Raw genomic sequence first — 14,036 nt, forward strand, 5'->3', positions numbered from 1 at the left:
TCCCTGACTCCCTCCCTCCACAGAATATATATCTCCCTGACTCCCTCCCTCCACAATATATATCTCCCTGACTCCCTCCCTCCACAGAATATATATCTCCCTGACTCCCTCCCTCCACAATATATATCTCCCTGACTCCCTCCCTCCACAATATATATCTCCCTGACTCCCTCCCGCCACAGAAGAACAATATATATCTCCCTGACTCCCTCCCTCCACAATATATATCTCCCTGACTCCCTCCCTCCACAATATATATCTCCCTGACTCCCTCCCGCCACAGAAGAACAATATATATCTCCCTGACTCCCTCCCTCCACAGAAGAACAATATATATCTCCCTGACTCCCTCCCTCCACAATATATATCTCCCTGACTCCCTCCCTCCACAGAAGAACAATATATATCTCCCTGACTCCCTCCCTCCACAATATATATCTCCCTGACTCCCTCCCTCCACAATATATATCTCCCTGACTCCCTCCCTCCACAATATATATCTCCCTGACTCCCTCCCGCCACAGAAGAACAATATATATCTCCCTGACTCCCTCCCTCCACAATATATATCTCCCTGACTCCCTCCCTCCACAATATATATCTCCCTGACTCCCTCCCGCCACAGAAGAACAATATATATCTCCCTGACTCCCTCCCTCCACAATATATATCTCCCTGACTCCCTCCCTCCACAATATATATCTCCCTGACTCCCTCCCGCCACAGAAGAACAATATATATCTCCCTGACTCCCTCCCGCCACAGAAGAACAATATATATCTCCCTGACTCCCTCCCTCCACAGAAGAACAATATATATCTCCCTGACTCCCTCCCGCCACAGAAGAACAATATATATCTCCCTGACTCCCTCCCTCCACAATATATATCTCCCTGACTCCCTCCCTCCACAATATATATCTCCCTGACTCCCTCCCTCCACAGAAGAACAATATATATCTCCCTGACTCCCTCCCTCCACAGAAGAACAATATATATCTCCCTGACTCCCTCCCTCCACAATATATATCTCCCTGACTCCCTCCCTCCACAGAAGAATATATATCTCCCTGACTCCCTCCCTCCACAGAAGAACAATATATATCTCCCTGACTCCCTCCCTCCACAGAAGAATATATATCTCCCTGACTCCCTCCCTCCACAGAAGCGCAGTGATGCCTGATTTATTCTTCGTCGTACACGTGTTCCATGCTGAAAATAGTTGATCTACAAGCTCACAACGCGTTGCGGACGCAGCGCGTTGTGAGCTTGTAGGCTGTGGCTGTGAGGCTGTGAGCTTGCAGGCTGTAAGAACTGAGACCCTTCACAATAAAAGCATGTAGCTTTCACAAGTTGGCCCATAATAAAGACAAGGAAAAGGATTAATCCTTAAATTCGGTGGCATTTCACAGCAAAGAGCAATTTTTCCCCCAAAATGTAAAACAAAAATCACACCCGTGTGAACTGAGTGGTTGCTCATGTTTAAGACCATTGTATTGTGGCAAAATATTTGTTTTATTTAGAAGTATTTACTTTGCATTGACAAATTGAACATGTGTGTGCTATATTTTGTATATTGAGTTATTTGATGAGTGCTGTCATGTGTGTTTTTAAAAGTATATTGGGTTCAAATAAGTTTTAATATATATATATATATATATATATATATATATATATACATACACACATGCACACCCCCCGTATATCTAGGTGTGCCCCGAGATTTTTAGGCTATGAAAAGTGTGGGACAAAAAAGGTTGGGAAACACTGATCTAAGATACATAAGTTGCCCCTTTGCATACGCCTGTAAGGTGGTCGAGGCTAGGGGAGGGGCTACGGGCTAAGATGGAGTCTGACAACGCTCCACACGTCCCAAACTCTTCTCCCTTCTGGCTCCAAAACTATGGAATGAACTTCCCATTGCAGTCAGAACTACAGACTCACTCCCAATCTAAACTATGGAATGCACTTCCCATTGCAGTCAGAACTACAGACTCACTCTCAATCTAAACTATGGAATGAACTTCCCATTGCAGTCAGAACTACAGACTCACTCCCAATCTAAACTATGGAATGAACTTCCCATTGCAGTCAGAACTACAGACTCACTCCCAATCTAAACTATGGAATGAACTTCCCATTGCAGTCAGAACTACAGACTCACTCCCAATCTAAACTATGGAATGAACTTCCCATTACAGTCAGAACTACAGACTCACTCCCAATCTAAACTATGGAATAAACTTCCCATTGCAGTCAGAACTACAGACTCACTTCCAAACTAAACTATGGACTGAACTTCCCATTGCAGTCAGAACTACAGACTCACTCCCAATCTAAACTATGGAATGAACTTCCCATTGCAGTCAGAACTACAGACTCACTCCCAATCTAAACTATGGAATGAACTTCCCATTGCAGTCAGAACTACAGACTCACTCCCAATCTAAACTATGGAATGCACTTCCCATTGCAGTCAGAACTACAGACTCACTCCCAATCTAAACTATGGAATGAACTTCCCATTGCAGTCAGAACTACAGACTCACTCCCAATCTAAACTATGGAATGAACTTCCCATTGCAGTCAGAACTACAGACTCACTCCCAATCTTCCTCCGTAGTCTGAAAACCCACCTCTTCCGACTCCATCATGGCCCGTAGCACTTGCCCTAGCCTTACAGGCGAATGCAAAGGCTCAACTTAGATAGCATTTTATGTAGACTTATAGCATTTTTATGTAGACATAGCACTATAAAGTATACATGCATAGTTTAATTATTATATATAGAGATTCCACTATTACGTTCTTAGCTTACACATGTTTCATGATAACTACTTTTTATGTATGTGATGTATTGACATGATTTTTGTTCTTGCTTAATGTAAATTGCTCTGGATTAAGAGCGTCTGCTAAACGACTACATTGAAGAGGTGGGTTTTCAGACTACGGTGAACGTTGGGAGTGAGTCTGCAGTTCAGAACATCCTCTCCCGTTAAAACAGTCGTCTTCTCTCTCAATTAGCTTCATTAATATTCTTGCTGTGGTCTGTGCCTTCATTAGAGGCTTTTGACTGACACGACTATTCCATTTCATTCTGTTCGTTTTAATTAGTTTTTAATTACCAGGTATCGGAACAGCTGCCGATACTGCCTAAAATGTTGGTATCAGTATCGGTGAGTCATTTGTGGGTGTAAACCGACGATAATTTATATCCGTCTCATCTACAAGCTCACTGGCTGCAGATCGGCTATTTTCGGAGAAGAGATTTATAGACATTAAGTGCAAATATAAAATAGCTGTGATACTTGTGTAAGTGGTGATAATAAACCATTAGCAAATGAACAAATGCACAAACAATATTAAAGGCTTCCCTTTACAGGTCAAACAACTCCATTCATTCACATACAATAATATACACATTAATAAATAACCATTAAGGAATTAATACCAGTGAGCTGGCGGTGGAAGGCTCGTCATAAACCTGCGTCGTTTTACGTAAAAACAAGAAGGTATCATGTTGCCTTAAAAGGCTGATCATGGAGGAAAGGTTAGGCGAGGTTAGTGTGGAGGGTGGTCTGTGAAAGGTTAGGCGAGGTTACTGTGGAGGGTGGTCTGTGCGTTGGAGGTGAGGTTAGTGTGGAGGGTGGTCTGTGCGTTGGAGGTGAGGTTAGTGTGGAGAGTGGTCTGTGCGTTGGAGGTGAGGTTAGTGTGGAGGGTGGTCTGTGCGTTGGAGGTGAGGTTAGTGTGGAGGGTGGTCTGTGCGTTGGAGGCGAGGTTAGTGTGGAGGGTGGTCTGTGCGTTGGAGGTGAGGTTAGTGTGGAGGGTGGTCTGTGCGTTGGAGGCGAGGTTAGTGTGGAGGGTGGTCTGTGCGTTGGAGGCGAGGTTAGTGTGGAGGGTGGTCTGTGCGTTGGAGGTGAGGTTAGTGTGGAGGGTGGTCTGTGCGTTGGAGGTGAGGTTAGTGTGGAGGGTGGTCTGTGCGTTGGAGGTGAGGTTAGTGTGGAGGGTGGTCTGTGCGTTGGAGGTGAGGTTAGTGTGGAGGGTGGTCTGTGCGTTGGAGGCGAGGTTAGTGTGGAGGGTGGTCTGTGCGTTGGAGGCGAGGTTAGTGTGGAGGGTGGTCTGTGCGTTGGAGGTGAGGTTAGTGTGGAGGGTGGTCTGTGCGTTGGAGGCGAGGTTAGTGTGGAGGGTGGTCTGTGCGTTGGAGGTGAGGTTAGTGTGGAGGGTGGTCTGTGCGTTGGAGGCGAGGTTAGTGTGGAGGGTGGTCTGTGCGTTGGAGGTGAGGTTAGTGTGGAGGGTGGTCTGTGCGTTGGAGGCGAGGTTAGTGTGGATGGTGGTCTGTGCGTTGGAGGTGAGGTTAGTGTGGAGGGTGGTCTGTGCGTTGGAGGCGAGGTTAGTGTGGAGGGTGGTCTGTGCGTTGGAGGTGAGGTTAGTGTGGAGGGTGGTCTGTGCGTTGGAGGCGAGGTTAGTGTGGAGGGTGGTCTGTGCGTTGGAGGCGAGGTTAGTGTGGAGGGTGGTCTGTGCGTTGGAGGCGAGGTTAGTGTGGAGGGTGGTCTGTGCGTTGGAGGCGAGGTTAGTGTGGAGGGTGGTCTGTGCGTTGGAGGTGAGGTTAGTCTGGAGGGTGTTAGTGTGGAGGGTGGTCTGTGCGTTGGAGGTGAGGTTAGTGTGGAGGGTGTTAGTGTGGAGGGTGTTAGTGTGGAGGGTGGTCTGTGGTCTGCGTTGGCTCGTAGGGATTAGTTTTAATTAGTTATAGTTTTAGTTCACTATAATAATGGTGTTATTTCTCCGTAGGGGGCGGCCATGCTTTAGTTCACTATAATAATGGTGTTATTTCTCCGTAGGGGGCGGCCATGCTTTAGTTCACTATAATAATGGTGTTATTTCTCCGTAGGGGGCGGCCATGCTTTAGTTCACTATAATAATGGTGTTATTTCTCCGTAGGGGGCGGCCATGCTTTAGTTCACTATAATAATGGTGTTATTTCTCCATAGGGGGCGGCCATGCTTTAGTTCACTATAATAATGGTGTTATTTCTCCGTAGGGGGCGGCCATGCTTTAGTTCACTATAATAATGGTGTTATTTCTCCGTAGGGGGCGGCCATGCTTTAGTTCACTATAATAACGGTGTTATTTCTCCATAGGGGGCGGCCATGCTTTAGTTCACTATAATAATGGTGTTATTTCTCCGTAGGGGGCGGCCATGCTTTAGTTCACTATAATAATGGTGTTATTTCTCTGTAGGGGGCGGCCATGCTTTAGTTCACTATAATAATGGTGTTATTTCTCTGTAGGGGGCGGCCATGCTTTAGTTCACTATAATAACGGTGTTATTTCTCCATAGGGGGCGGCCATGCTTTAGTTCACTATAATAATGGTGTTATTTCTCTGTAGGGGGCGGCCATGCTTTAGTTCACTATAATAATGGTGTTATTTCTCCGTAGGGGGCGGCCATGCTTTAGTTCACTATAATAATGGTGTTATTTCTCCGTAGGGGGCGGCCATGCTTTAGTTCACTATAATAATGGTGTTATTTCTCCGTAGGGGGCGGCCATGCTTTAGTTCACTATAATAATGGTGTTATTTCTCTGTAGGGGGCGGCCATGCTTTAGTTCACTATAATAATGGTGTTATTTCTCTGTAGGGGGCGGCCATGCTTTAGTTCACTATAATAATGGTGTTATTTCTCCGTAGGGGGCGGCCATGCTTTAGTTCACTATAATAATGGTGTTATTTCTCCGTAGGGGGCGGCCATGCTTTAGTTCACTATAATAACGGTGTTATTTCTCCGTAGGGGGCGGCCATGCTTTAGTTCACTATAATAATGGTGTTATTTCTCCGTAGGGGGCGGCCATGCTTTAGTTCACTATAATAATGGTGTTATTTCTCCGTAGGGGGCGGCCATGCTTTAGTTCACTATAATAACGGTGTTATTTCTCCGTAGGGGGCGGCCATGCTTTAGTTCACTATAATAATGGTGTTATTTCTCCGTAGGGGGCGGCCATGCTTTAGTTCACTATAATAACGGTGTTATTTCTCCGTAGGGGGCGGCCATGCTTTAGTTCACTATAATAATGGTGTTATTTCTCCGTAGGGGGCGGCCATGCTTTAGTTCACTATAATAATGGTGTTATTTCTCCGTAGGGGGCGGCCATGCTTTAGTTCACTATAATAACGGTGTTATTTCTCCGTAGGGGGCGGCCATGCTTTAGTTCACTATAATAATGGTGTTATTTCTCCGTAGGGGGCGGCCATGCTTTAGTTCACTATAATAATGGTGTTATTTCTCCGTAGGGGGCGGCCATGCTTTAGTTCACTATAATAATGGTGTTATTTGTCCGTAGGGGGCGGCCATGCTTTAGTTCACTATAATAATGGTGTTATTTCTCCGTAGGGGGCGGCCATGCTTTAGTTCACTATAATAATGGTGTTATTTCTCCATAGGGGGCGGCCATGCTTTAGTTCACTATAATAATGGTGTTATTTCTCCGTAGGGGACGGCCATGCTTTAGTTAACTATAATAATGGTGTTATTTCTCCGTAGGGGGCGGCCATGCTTTAGTTCACTATAATAATGGTGTTATTTCTCCGTAGGGGGCGGCCATGCTTTAGTTCACTATAATAATGGTGTTATTTCTCCGTAGGGGGCGGCCATGCTTTAGTTCACTATAATAATGGTGTTATTTCTCCGTAGGGGGCGGCCATGCTTTAGTTCACTATAATAACGGTGTTATTTCTCCGTAGGGGGCGGCCATGCTTTAGTTCACTATAATAACGGTGTTATTTCTCCGTAGGGGGCGGCCATGCTTTAGTTCACTATAATAATGGTGTTATTTCTCCGTAGGGGGCGGCCATGCTTTAGTTCACTATAATAATGGTGTTATTTCTCCGTAGGGGGCGGCCATGCTTTAGTTCACTATAATAACGGTGTTATTTCTCTGTAGGGGGCGGCCATGCTTTAGTTCACTATAATAATGGTGTTATTTCTCCGTAGGGGGCGGCCATGCTTTAGTTAACTATAATAACGGTGTTATTTCTCCGTAGGGGGCGGCCATGCTTTAGTTCACTATAATAATGGTGTTATTTCTCCGTAGGGGGCGGCCATGCTTTAGTTCACTATAATAATGGTGTTATTTCTCCGTAGGGGGCGGCCATGCTTTAGTTCACTATAATAATGGTGTTATTTCTCCGTAGGGGGCGGCCATGCTTTAGTTCACTATAATAACGGTGTTATTTCTCCGTAGGGGGCGGCCATGCTTTAGTTCACTATAATAATGGTGTTATTTCTCCGTAGGGGGCGGCCATGCTTTAGTTCACTATAATAATGGTGTTATTTCTCCATAGGGGGCGGCCATGCTTTAGTTCACTATAATAATGGTGTTATTTCTCCATACAATTTACAATTTACAATTTACAATTTAGGCATTTAGCAGACGCTCTTAATCCAGAGCGACTTACAATAGGCAAGAACAAAAAGCATGGGAATACATCACATATGTAACAAAATGCATTTATCGCGAAACATGCGTAAGCTAAGACCGTGACTAGAACATATCTATATAATGACACTATACATATAAACTATAACTAGAACATATCTATATAATGACACTATACATATAAACTACACATATGTGCTATACTATGCTGTACATATATACTATGAAGTGCTATGACTACATACAATGCACTTATTGTGCTGTCTACATGACATGCTATAAGTCTGTTTCAAATGCTATATAAGTCTAAGAAGTGCTGTCTAAGGGGGTAGGGTAAGTGCTATGGGCCATGATGGAGTCTGAAAAGGTGGGTTTTCAGACTACGGCGGAAGATCGGGAGTGATGCTGCAGTTCTGATTGCAACGGGAAGTGCATTCCACAGTTTTGGGGCCAGAAGGGAGAAGAGTTTGGGACGTGTGGAGCGTTGTCCCGGCGTTTTTAGTGAGGGTACTTCCAGCTTCCCTGCGTTGGCTGATCTGAGTGCGCGGGAGGGTTTGTAGGGTTCAATCATGCTGGCAAGATATGGGGGAGCCATACCTTTGGTTGCTTTAAATGCCAACATCAGAGTTTTGTATTCTGTGCGGGCAGCGACCGGGAGCCAGTGCAGGGAGCGGAGCAGGGGGGAGACATGTGAGAATTTTGGCTGGTTGAAGACCAAGCGAGCTGCGGCATTTTGGATCAGTTGGAGAGGCTTCAGTGCACATGCCGGTAGGCCAGTAAGGAGAGAGTTACAATAGTCAAGTTTTGACAGGACTGTTGTCTGGATTAGGAGCTGGGATGATTCCTGGGTGAGGAACGGTCTAATTCGTCGTATGTTATAGAGTGTGAACCTACAGGATCGAGTGACAGCTGTGATGTGAGTTTTGAACGAGAGCTGACTGTCCAGGACAACACCAAGGTTCCTGGCTGTTGGGACAGACGTTACCAGGGCGTTGTCTACGGAAATAGTTAGCTCCCGCATCGGGGGCGGCCATGCTTTAGTTCACTATAATAATGGTGTTATTTCTCCGTAGGGGGCGGCCATGCTTTAGTTCACTATAATAATGGTGTTATTTCTCCGTAGGGGACGGCCATGCTTTAGTTCACTATAATAATGGTGTTATTTCTCCGTAGGGGGCGGCCATGCTTTAGTTCACTATAATAATGGTGTTATTTCTCCGTAGGGGGCGGCCATGCTTTAGTTCACTATAATAACGGTGTTATTTCTCCGTAGGGGGCGGCCATGCTTTAGTTCACTATAATAATGGTGTTATTTCTCCGTAGGGGGCGGCCATGCTTTAGTTCACTATAATAATGGTGTTATTTCTCCGTAGGGGGCGGCCATGCTTTAGTTCACTATAATAATGGTGTTATTTCTCCGTAGGGGGCGGCCATGCTTTAGTTCACTATAATAACGGTGTTATTTCTCCGTAGGGGGCGGCCATGCTTTAGTTCACTATAATAATGGTGTTATTTCTCCGTAGGGGGCGGCCATGCTTTAGTTCACTATAATAATGGTGTTATTTCTCCGTAGGGGGCGGCCATGCTTTAGTTAACTATAATAATGGTGTTATTTCTCTGTAGGGGGCGGCCATGCTTTAGTTCACTATAATAATGGTGTTATTTCTCCGTAGGGGGCGGCCATGCTTTAGTTCACTATAATAACGGTGTTATTTCTCCGTAGGGGGCGGCCATGCTTTAGTTCACTATAATAATGGTGTTATTTCTCCGTAGGGGGCGGCCATGCTTTAGTTCACTATAATAATGGTGTTATTTCTCCGTAGGGGGCGGCCATGCTTTAGTTCACTATAATAATGGTGTTATTTCTCCGTAGGGGGCGGCCATGCTTTAGTTCACTATAATAATGGTGTTATTTCTCCGTAGGGGGCGGCCATGCTTTAGTTCACTATAATAATGGTGTTATTTCTCCGTAGGGGGCGGCCATGCTTTAGTTCACTATAATAATGGTGTTATTTCTCTGTAGGGGGCGGCCATGCTTTAGTTCACTATAATAATGGTGTTATTTCTCCGTAGGGGGCGGCCATGCTTTAGTTCACTATAATAACGGTGTTATTTCTCCGTAGGGGGCGGCCATGCTTTAGTTCACTATAATAACGGTGTTATTTCTCCGTAGGGGGCGGCCATGCTTTAGTTCACTATAATAATGGTGTTATTTCTCTGTAGGGGGCGGCCATGCTTTAGTTCACTATAATAATGGTGTTATTTCTCCGTAGGGGGCGGCCATGCTTTAGTTCACTATAATAATGGTGTTATTTCTCCGTAGGGGGCGGCCATGCTTTAGTTCACTATAATAATGGTGTTATTTCTCCGTAGGGGGCGGCCATGCTTTAGTTCACTATAATAACGGTGTTATTTCTCCGTAGGGGGCGGCCATGCTTTAGTTCACTATAATAATGGTGTTATTTCTCCGTAGGGGGCGGCCATGCTTTAGTTCACTATAATAATGGTGTTATTTCTCCGTAGGGGGCGGCCATGCTTTAGTTCACTATAATAACGGTGTTATTTCTCCGTAGGGGGCGGCCATGCTTTAGTTCACTATAATAATGGTGTTATTTCTCCGTAGGGGGCGGCCATGCTTTAGTTCACTATAATAATGGTGTTATTTCTCCGTAGGGGGCGGCCATGCTTTAGTTCACTATAATAACGGTGTTATTTCTCCGTAGGGGGCGGCCATGCTTTAGTTCACTATAATAATGGTGTTATTTCTCCGTAGGGGGCGGCCATGCTTTAGTTCACTATAATAATGGTGTTATTTCTCCGTAGGGGGCGGCCATGCTTTAGTTCACTATAATAACGGTGTTATTTCTCCGTAGGGGGCGGCCATGCTTTAGTTCACTATAATAATGGTGTTATTTCTCCGTAGGGGGCGGCCATGCTTTAGTTCACTATAATAATGGTGTTATTTCTCCGTAGGGGGCGGCCATGCTTTAGTTCACTATAATAATGGTGTTATTTCTCCGTAGGGGGCGGCCATGCTTTAGTTCACTATAATAATGGTGTTATTTCTCTGTAGGGGGCGGCCATGCTTTAGTTCACTATAATAATGGTGTTATTTCTCCGTAGGGGGCGGCCATGCTTTAGTTCACTATAATAATGGTGTTATTTCTCCGTAGGGGGCGGCCATGCTTTAGTTCACTATAATAATGGTGTTATTTCTCTGTAGGGGGCGGCCATGCTTTAGTTCACTATAATAATGGTGTTATTTCTCCGTAGGGGGCGGCCATGCTTTAGTTCACTATAATAATGGTGTTATTTCTCCGTAGGGGGCGGCCATGCTTTAGTTCACTATAATAATGGTGTTATTTCTCCGTAGGGGACGGCCATGCTTTAGTTCACTATAATAACGGTGTTATTTCTCCGTAGGGGGCGGCCATGCTTTAGTTCACTATAATAATGGTGTTATTTCTCCGTAGGGGGCGGCCATGCTTTAGTTCACTATAATAACGGTGTTATTTCTCCGTAGGGGGCGGCCATGCTTTAGTTCACTATAATAATGGTGTTATTTCTCCGTAGGGGGCGGCCATGCTTTAGTTCACTATAATAACGGTGTTATTTCTCCGTAGGGGGCGGCCATGCTTTAGTTCACTATAATAATGGTGTTATTTCTCCGTAGGGGACGGCCATGCTTTAGTTCACTATAATAACGGTGTTATTTCTCCGTAGGGGGCGGCCATGCTTTAGTTCACTATAATAATGGTGTTATTTCTCTGTAGGGGGCGGCCATGCTTTAGTTCACTATAATAATGGTGTTATTTCTCCGTAGGGGGCGGCCATGCTTTAGTTCACTATAATAATGGTGTTATTTCTCTGTAGGGGGCGGCCATGCTTTAGTTCACTATAATAATGGTGTTATTTCTCTGTAGGGGGCGGCCATGCTTTAGTTCACTATAATAATGGTGTTATTTCTCCGTAGGGGGCGGCCATGCTTTAGTTCACTATAATAACGGTGTTATTTCTCCGTAGGGGGCGGCCATGCTTTAGTTCACTATAATAATGGTGTTATTTCTCCGTAGGGGGCGGCCATGCTTTAGTTCACTATAATAACGGTGTTATTTCTCCGTAGGGGGCGGCCATGCTTTAGTTCACTATAATAATGGTGTTATTTCTCCGTAGGGGGCGGCCATGCTTTAGTTCACTATAATAATGGTGTTATTTCTCCGTAGGGGGCGGCCATGCTTTAGTTCACTATAATAATGGTGTTATTTCTCCGTAGGGGGCGGCCATGCTTTAGTTCACTATAATAATGGTGTTATTTCTCCGTAGGGGGCGGCCATGCTTTAGTTCACTATAATAACGGTGTTATTTCTCCGTAGGGGGCGGCCATGCTTTAGTTCACTATAATAATGGTGTTATTTCTCTGTAGGGGGCGGCCATGCTTTAGTTCACTATAATAATGGTGTTATTTCTCCGTAGGGGGCGGCCATGCTTTAGTTCACTATAATAATGGTGTTATTTCTCTGTAGGGGGCGGCCATGCTTTAGTTCACTATAATAATGGTGTTATTTCTCCGTAGGGGGCGGCCATGCTTTAGTTCACTATAATAATGGTGTTATTTCTCCGTAGGGGACGGCCATGCTTTAGTTCACTATAATAATGGTGTTATTTCTCCGTAGGGGGCGGCCATGCTTTAGTTCACTATAATAACGGTGTTATTTCTCCGTAGGGGGCGGCCATGCTTTAGTTCACTATAATAATGGTGTTATTTCTCCGTAGGGGGCGGCCATGCTTTAGTTCACTATAATAATGGTGTTATTTCTCCGTAGGGGGCGGCCATGCTTTAGTTCACTATAATAATGGTGTTATTTCTCCGTAGGGGGCGGCCATGCTTTAGTTAACTATAATAATGGTGTTATTTCTCCGTAGGGGGCGGCCATGCTTTAGTTCACTATAATAATGGTGTTATTTGTCCGTAGGGGGCGGCCATGCTTTAGTTCACTATAATAATGGTGTTATTTCTCCGTAGGGGGCGGCCATGCTTTAGTTCACTATAATAATGGTGTTATTTCTCCGTAGGGGGCGGCCATGCTTTAGTTCACTATAATAATGGTGTTATTTCTCCGTAGGGGGCGGCCATGCTTTAGTTCACTATAATAACGGTGTTATTTCTCCGTAGGGGGCGGCCATGCTTTAGTTCACTATAATAACGGTGTTATTTCTCCGTAGGGGGCGGCCATGCTTTAGTTCACTATAATAATGGTGTTATTTCTCCGTAGGGGGCGGCCATGCTTTAGTTCACTATAATAATGGTGTTATTTCTCCGTAGGGGGCGGCCATGCTTTAGTTCACTATAATAACGGTGTTATTTCTCCGTAGGGGGCGGCCATGCTTTAGTTCACTATAATAACGGTGTTATTTCTCCGTAGGGGGCGGCCATGCTTTAGTTCACTATAATAATGGTGTTATTTCTCCGTAGGGGGCGGCCATGCTTTAGTTCACTATAATAATGGTGTTATTTCTCCGTAGGGGGCGGCCATGCTTTAGTTCACTATAATAATGGTGTTATTTCTCCGTAGGGGGCGGCCATGCTTTAGTTCACTATAATAATGGTGTTATTTCTCCGTAGGGGGCGGCCATGCTTTAGTTCACTATAATAATGGTGTTATTTCTCCGTAGGGGGCGGCCATGCTTTAGTTCACTATAATAACGGTGTTATTTCTCCGTAGGGGGCGGCCATGCTTTAGTTCACTATAATAATGGTGTTATTTCTCCGTAGGGGGCGGCCATGCTTTAGTTCACTATAATAATGGTGTTATTTCTCCATAGGGGGCGGCCATGCTTTAGTTAACTATAATAATGGTGTTATTTCTCCGTAGGGGGCGGCCATGCTTTAGTTCACTATAATAATGGTGTTATTTCTCCGTAGGGGGCGGCCATGCTTTAGTTCACTATAATAACGGTGTTATTTCTCCGTAGGGGGCGGCCATGCTTTAGTTAACTATAATAACGGTGTTATTTCTCCGTAGGGGGCGGCCATGCTTTAGTTCACTATAATAACGGTGTTATTTCTCCGTAGGGGGCGGCCATGCTTTAGTTCACTATAATAACGGTGTTATTTCTCCGTAGGGGGCGGCCATGCTTTAGTTAACTATAATAACGGTGTTATTTCTCCGTAGGGGGCGGCCATGCTTTAGTTCACTATAATAACGGTGTTATTTCTCCGTAGGGGGCGGCCATGCTTTAGTTCACTATAATAATGGTGTTATTTCTCCGTAGGGGGTGGCCATGCTTTAGTTCACTATAATAATGGTGTTATTTCTCCGTAGGGGGCGGCCATGCTTTAGTTCACTATAATAATGGTGTTATTTCTCCGTAGGGGGCGGCCATGCTTTAGTTCACTATAATAATGGTGTTATTTCTCCGTAGGGGGCGGCCATGCTTTAGTTCACTATAATAATGGTGTTATTTCTCTGTAGGGGGCGGCCATGCTTTAGTTCACTATAATAATGGTGTTATTTCTCCGTAGGGGGCGGCCATGCTTTAGTTCACTATAATAATGGTGTTATTTCTCCGTAGGGGGCGGCCATGCTTTAGTTCACTATAATAA

General features: G+C 44.9%; 1 protein-coding gene across 5 annotated transcripts in view; it reads left to right on the forward strand.

Moving 5' to 3' along the window:
* The window catches only part of adipor1a (adiponectin receptor 1a), a 61,482-nt gene that overhangs the window by 19,730 nt on the left and 27,716 nt on the right, over nt 1–14,036 (forward strand). The window lies entirely within an intron of this gene.

The sequence above is a fragment of the Electrona antarctica genome (assembly GCF_951216825.1).
Source record: "Electrona antarctica genome assembly, chromosome: 21".
In the NCBI taxonomy this organism is placed as follows: domain Eukaryota; kingdom Metazoa; phylum Chordata; class Actinopteri; order Myctophiformes; family Myctophidae; genus Electrona; species Electrona antarctica.